We start from the raw sequence: 8,170 nt of genomic DNA on the forward strand, positions 1-8,170 counted from the left end.
CACTGCGCTTGAATTTGTTCAACTCATCATTAAATTGTTAAGCCTTGAATTACAAATGATGATCCTCTTGCTCTTGCATCAGAAGTAAAATCTATTATGCATGATATCAAAGTCACTAATGTTGAACTGGACATTCCTCTGATAGCTTTTCTCAAGGCACTTTATCCCACTTACTCAAATTATCTTGAGTCATTGCAAGCAAATGGAAACCTCAAAGATATTACCTTTGACTCCCTTGTGAAAAAAATGTTGAAAGAGAGAAGGCTTTTGGGAAGAAGACAGCTCCTCAGTCTTCTGAAGAGGTTGTGTGTCTTCAACATAGAGAGAAGAATCTTGCTCAAGATTCTTCCAGAGGAAGAGGAAGAAGAAATTTCAGAGGCAGGGGAGGCATGCACTCTCAAGGAGAAAAGTCATATTTACATTGCATACATTGCAAAAGAGATGGATCACATGATGCATCCACATGCAAGTTGCCTTGGAACAGAATTGAGCAGGAAATAAACCAACCCAAAGGTAAAACTAATGACAAAGAGAAAGGTAAAGCACCCGAATCCGCTCACTATGTTGTGGCACACTATAATATTGGAGTAAATGAAGACTTATATAATGCTTCACTTGCTTCTTGGAAAAATGATTGGTTGCTTGATTCAGGGTAAACTTGCCACATGACTTATAGAAGAGATTTTTTGAAGAATTTACTGGCAGTGTTGATGGAGCAGTATACTCTGCAGAGAAATCAAAACTCAAGCCATCAGGGCTTGGCACAATCAGGCTTAAATTGCCTGGTCTTCCAGACTTTCTTCTGCATCATGTTTTATATCTCCCACAGCTCAAGAGAAAGTTGTTTTCCTTGGTCCACATCCGCCCGCAAGGACACTCCATTCACCTGTTTGATGGCAAGGTTGAGGTAATAAAAGCATCGGACCACTCACTTGTCATGACAAGGATAGGAGAAGAAAGGCTTCTCAAGTTGCAGGGTACCTCTGCTCGTGCACAAAATTTCTCATACAATTCTCATTATGATGAAGGTACATTTCCATCAAGTTTATTATGGCATGCTAGATTTGGACACTTGAACTATGACAGCCTAGGCTTGTTGAAGAAAAATGGTGTTACTGGTTTGCCTACAATTCCTAGGAAACTTAAACAATGTAATGCTTGCATTCTAGGAAAGCATAGTCAACAGTCTTTTCATGATTCACATTCCAGAGAACATAGAAAACTTGAACTCATTCATTCAGATTTATGTGGTCCAATGCCTATTCCTTCTACAAATGGAAATAAATATATGATGACATTTATTGATGACTAAACCAAAATGTGTTGGGTTTATTTATTGAAGAACAAATCTGATTCTTTTCAAACATTCAATAACTTTCATACATGGATTGAAAATGATGCACAATCTCATATTGGCTCTATTCGCACTGAAAACTATATTCACCAACATGGGATCAAACATCAAACAATTGTGCCTTATAATCCCCAACAAAACGGAGTAGCTGAAAGAATGAATAGGACAATCTTAAATATGGTGCGCTCCATGATGTTTTTCAAAAATCTAAAATTGATGTTTTGGGTTAATGTGGTTCTATGTGCTGTATATGTAAAGAATAGATGTCCATCTAATGCTATTAGAAACAAGACTCCTTATGAAATGTAGTGTGGACACATTCCTTCAGTAAAGCATCTCAGGGTCTTTGGTTCCACATATTATGCCTTGACAGCAAAGGTACATAGAAACAAACTTGGTGCAAGAAGTTGTAAGTGTATCTTCCTGGGGTATTCAAACACCTCCAAAGCATACCGTCTCTATGATGAAGTCAATAAAAAGTTTGTTGTATCTAGAGATGTAATCTTTCTTGAATCATCCAAAACTGACAATGTTGTTGAGCAGCAACTTGATCGCTTGGATAGATTCGCAAATGCAAAATCATTTCAAGAATTTGATAATCAGATTCCACATCTTGAAGGGGGGATTCCTATACTAGATCAACATGTGGAATCTTCTTCTGAAGCACTCTCTCCCCCGCATGAAACTCCAACAACGGATGATACTTTGAGTGATGTGATTGATAGAATTGGGAGACTCAAAATTGATTTAGTCCCAACTCAATCAACTGAGCAACCTAAACCATCTCAGAAAGGTCCCCTAAAGCGACTGACAAAGACACTTGAAATTGTTCATCCTTGATGAGGTTGGAAAGACAGGAACTAGAAATTCAACCTGGAAAAATGGAGGTGATGTAGATGACTCTGATTCACCTATTGATATGGATGTTTCTTATGATTGTGAATTGAATTTGTCTACAGATTTTGAACCAACTTCCTTCAAAGAAGATGCTTCTCATGATGAATGGAAAGAAGCAATGCAAAAGGAGTATGATGCCTTGATAAAGAATGGCACTTGGAAACTGGTTGATCCTCCATTTGGAACCAAACCAATTGGCTGCAAGTGTGTCTACAAGAACAAGTATAAAGCTGATGGCTCACTTGACAAGCACAAAGCCAGGCTTGTGGCAAAAGGCTTTTCGTAGAAGGAAGGGGTCGATTATGAGGAGACTTTTGACCCCATAGCAAAATGGGCTACCATCCGGACACTCTTTTCCCTAGCATCTCAGAATAGTTGGAAAGTCCATCAAATGGATGTAAAAACTACTTTCTTGAATGGAGATCTAAAAGAGAATGTTTTTATGTACCAGCCTGAAGGATTTGCTATGAAAGGACATGAACATAAAGTATGCAAACTTGTGAAATCCTTGTATGGCCTCAACCAAGCACCGTGAGCCTGGTATGAAAAACTAACTGAGCATCTTCTGAAACTCAATTTCAAACATTATGATCTTGATGATGCAACTTTGTTTGTCAAGAAAGTTGGAAAAATAGTTGTATACCTTGAGGTATATGTAGATGATCTTTTTATGACATGGAACAATGAGAGCTACATTGCATCCATAAATAAGGAATTGAGGAAATGTTTTGAAATGACTGATTTGGGCTATGTTCATTACTATCTTGGTATTGAAGTAACTCAACATCCAAAGTCCATATTCCTTTATTAAAAGAAGTAAATTGGAGATTTGTTGAACATGTTTGGCATGGCTAAATGCAATCTTCTGACTACTCCATTGGAACAAAATTTAAATCTCACATCTATTGAAGGAAAAGAATTTGAGGATGCAACAAAGTATAGATAACTTGTAAGAAGTCTCAACTACCTGACTACTACTAAACCAGACATTTCGGTTGTTGTGGAATCCTCTCCAGGTTTATGCAAAATCCTTGTGAGGGACATTGGTCTGCTGCAAAAAGAGTTCTAAAGTACTTGAAGGGAACTCAAGACTTTGGACTCAAGTAATCACAGGTGGGAAACTTCAGCTTGATTGGATACTCTAATTCAGACTTCGATGGAGACAAAGAAACTGGGGTATCTACTTCTGGTTATGCTATGAGTCTTTGATTAGGAGTTGTCTCTTGGAGATCACGCAAACAATCAGTTCCAGCAGATTCCACAACAGAGGCAGAATATATGGCAACAGCTGAGGCAACAAAAGAAATTGTGTGGCTCAAGAAAATTCTGAAAGATTTGCAATAAAGTTGGCCAAGAACCTAAAGTTCCATGATCAAATGAAGCACATCAATACAAAATATCATATGATTCGACAGCATGTTTAGGCCAAAACAATCCATCTTCGCCATTGTTCCACTAATGAGCATATTGTAGACATCCTCACCAAAGCACTTGGAAGAGAAAAGATTGAAATATTCAAAACGATGCTTGGACTCACCAACATCCCTTCAGATTAAGGTGGGAATGTTGACACCTAATCATAGGGATTGGGTGAACAACCTTAAATAGTGTAAATAAATAATAGATAAAATAGAAAGTCATCGGGAGATGAAACTCAACAGCCACTCCCTCATGTATATAATAATGAACAGCCTAAATGAATAATATAATATCATTTGAGGAGTTACCTCCTAGCCTGACATCATCTTTGTATGCTCTGTTTTTGGAAAATCATCATATATTGTTTCATTTCGTCAGTTTAAAAAGAATTCATGACACTCATGCTCTTTTTAGCATCTCACTAGTCTAAACCATCTCATCACTATACTACGAAGTTTAAGGTACCTTGCCTACCTTTCCCCATCAGATATCTGCAATTCAAATTCACTTTGCCCTGACCTAGTTCATTCTCTGACCTAATTCACTCATCCTTTTGACTACCCAACCAAAATCAATTCAAACAACCCTCTGCACTTTACATCTAGCCTAAAACCCTAATCTATCCAACCCTCTTGGTTGTGATCCTTTGGAGAGATCCCTCTCTGGATTGGTAGGGCTAGCTACCAAGTCAAAATATTGGTCTATGGTTACCTCAGTTGGACTCTTCCTTAACCTTGGAGATCCGGAGTGATAACACTAGATATGAGGCTTCCTTCTAATGTTTTTTTCACACTTCTTGAATTACATATGCTTGGATGGATGATCATCAAGTGAGGTTGAGTCCTCCTTTATATAGTAGTTTTTCCATGCAAAATAAGTCAACTTGTCATAATGTGTAGGCTAACATCCTCTTATAGAATGATCTCCATTTCCTTTTGAAGGCCGACTTGATGGAGTACTTGTGACAAGGTCTTGGAGGGTTTATGACTCAAATAAATTCTCTTTTACAATATGTAACATGCCCAAATGGGTCTTCAATACATGACAATGACTCAATTGACTTTATTACCAATCCTAAAAGCTCACAATGGGAGCTTCAACTATAAAAATAAAATTCCTTGAGCATGAAACCCATGAATCAAGCATAAAATAAATAATTTTATTTGTCTTTACATCAATTACATAAAATCATGATTGCACATGTCATTATGAGGACCGAACCTAGCTACATATTTCAATAAACTTCAAAGGCCGATAATTTTGTATTCCATACTAAAGGAAGCAAGTAGTGAGCAGTGATGTAAATTTGAGTAAGAATTTACATCCAAGAATACCCATGATCTTATTCCAATGATAAGGGATGAGGATTTGAAATATCCGAAGGTTAAGCCCAGGTCACTAGAGACTTCCAGAGTAGTGCAAAAATGGTTAGGTGAAAAGAAGAGACATTATTCCTTTCCACTTATATCAGGATACCTCAGTGGTTCACTTAGAGATTGAAGGATGCTCATAAGTATGAGGATATTAGGAACACATTTAAAGAGAGCAAACTTCTGAAATTTCCAAACTAGGAAATGATGAGTAACATCATAGATTTCGAGCTTTCCAAGTTTCAAAAGTTAGCATACCAACAAGTTTGATGGGATTCCATGGGGGATAAGTGCACCTCAATCATGAAAAATGATGTTTGGGACATAGTGCTAACACCATAGGGAAATTCAATAATCAGTTCTAGGTGGCTATACAAATTGAAGCATGTAAAGATAACAATATTGAAAAGTTCAAGGTGAGGTTCATGGCAAGATGGTTCTCCCAGAAAGAGGGAGTGGAGTATGAGGAGACATTTTCTCCAATCACCAAGTACACTTCCATTAAAGTAGTTATGTCCTTAGATTCATTTATGGGTTGGAGGATACATCAAATGGTTGTGAAGACAACTTTTCTTAGTGGATCATTGAGGAAGAAGCATACAGAGAACAACATCAATACTTTGAGGTAAATGGGAAAGAGTCCCATGTTAACATGCTTACAAAAAAAGTATATGGACTCAAATATGCATTAAGAGTGTGGCATTCCATGACAGATGCATATTTTCACATCATGGGCTACACCAAAAGTGAAGAAGATCCTAACTTATATTACATATTTGTTGGATTTGATCTGCTTATTTTGGTGGTGTGTAAATCACTTGTTTCTTACAAGTGCAAATAATTTCATTGCAAGGTGCAATGCAGACATGGAAGTTAAGTTTGAGAGGAAGGACACTAGCTCAACACATTAATTTTTAGGTTTAGAGGTTTGATAGAAACCAAGGGAAATTTTCTTTGGGTAGGGTAAGTATGTCATTGAGAACTTGAAGAGGTTTCAACTAAATAACTACAAACTTATAGCCACACCCATGATCACTAATATAAATAAGGTGACAACTTCAACTTTAGAGTTAGTGTATCCCATGTTGTATAGGAATTTGATAGGTTGCTTGATGTATTTGGCCAACATTAGACCAAATATATGATTTTCAGTAAACATCTTGAGCCAGTGCATGGTGGAGTTGATGCAAGAGCATTGGGTAGCAACAAAATATGTGCTTGGATATTTGAGGGGCAAAGTGGAGTATGGTCTGAAATATTTTGGAGATGGTGAAGTATAGTTGCAAGTACATACATAATTAGAGTGGGTAGGAAATGCACCAAACAAAAAAGCACCTCATGATGTTGCTTTATCTTAGGATCAATCATTGTACATTGATTCAGCATAAAGCAATCTTCGTGGCACTTAGCTCAGCAAAGGAAAATACATCGCAACCCACTAGTTGTGAGACCATCTGGCTTCACAAGTTACTTGTACGATTATTTGGTTAAGAGTTGGGTCCCAAAATGATTTATTATGATAATAAAAGTTGTATCAAACTCTATGAGAATCCAATGCTTCATGGCAAGTCCAAACACATAGAGATCATATATTACTTCATATGAGACAATTTTCAGAAGGGTGCAGTGAAGCTCTAGTGTATGCCCACATATTAATATATAGTTGATTTTATAACTAAGCCCTTACCAAAAGGGAATTTTGAATCATTCTTAAACATACTTGGATTGGTGCATAATTATTTCCTCTTTAATACGAAGCATCCAAAAATGTAGCTCGAGTAGGGACTTGCACATGTTTCAGTGTAAATGTGTAGGAAGTGGTTTGAGACATTACTTTGGTAATCACCTTGGATAAGTGGTCACTAATTTCACTTAAACAATAAAAGAAAAATGGAAGTTTTGTGTTTTGAAAATAGAAATGTTCTGGAAGTTCTATAAAAATAGTGACTTAGATTTAAAAAATGGTCTTCATTGTCCATCCCATGACAAAGATAGGTGGCAACTAGGATAGGGTTTTAGAATGCAGATTTCCACAGTTGTAAATCATAATAAGAGAAAAAAATTCTAGAGAATTTGTGTTAATTTTTGTTGAAACGTTCGATGTTTCAGGTGAATCCTTCACCCATCATCAGGGACATGAAGCAAAAAACAAAGATGATGAGAGAGAGAGACCAAACCCTTTTAAATGTAATGGTGCCTTGTTAGACCAAATTCTTGTTACAATTAAAAATATCTCTCATGACACCATTGCATTTAAAAGGGTTTGGTCTCTCTCTTCATATTTTTTTTTCTTCATGTCCCTGACGATGGGTGAAGGGTTCATCCAAAAAATCAGACACTTCAACAACGATTAACACATTTCTCCAGAAAAATTTTCTCTCATAACTAGGATAGGATATAAAGTATCTTTCTAAGAAAAGTCACTCATACTAGAAGATACTAATAGAGAGCAAGAGAAGGGCAAAGAGCATTCAAGGAGAAGAAGAAGAAATCACTGAAGTGACTAACAATTCTAGGTGAACATACATTGTTGTAGTAATGTTTTTCATACACAGGTTGTACATCATCATATTTGCAGGTCATACTTTATCTTCTATGATTACTTAAGTGTGTGCTTCAATGTTGAGAGGAGAGGGTGATTATTTTTTCAAAACAAGCCATTAAAGGGCATATCATGCTATTATATATTTTTCTTTTCTTACATAGCCCATACATTTATATCTAAGAAATTTAATGATCAGACAACTATTTTTTAAAGAAAATTGTAAAGGTCACCTTATAAATTTTGATCAAATGAATGGAAAGTTTATTAAAAGGAGAAATCCTTTTATAATGTATGTGTTTTTTTCCTCCAACTATTATTTTTTAAGATACAATGTTCATAAATTTAACATCAAATAAATTAGGTTTTGATTTATTTAATAAGATAAAACAGTCACCTCAGTTTAAAAATTTACATTTTGCCCACGTCCAATCCAGAAGTTTATTTTGATGAAGGTGTCCAAACCTGAAAATTAAAAATAATTCTTTGATGGTTGTGTGCCCCAAGATAAATATAGAGAATTATGAGCAGTGTGTGAGGGATCCTTTGCTTCCCATGTTCTCACTCATAGAGTTTAGCCTTGATAAA

Source organism: Pinus tabuliformis, chromosome 2_1 (genome assembly GCF_031772625.1).
Source record: "Pinus tabuliformis cultivar Carrire ecotype Pingquan chromosome 2_1, CPIR1, whole genome shotgun sequence".
Classification (NCBI taxonomy): Eukaryota; Viridiplantae; Streptophyta; class Pinopsida; order Pinales; family Pinaceae; genus Pinus; species Pinus tabuliformis.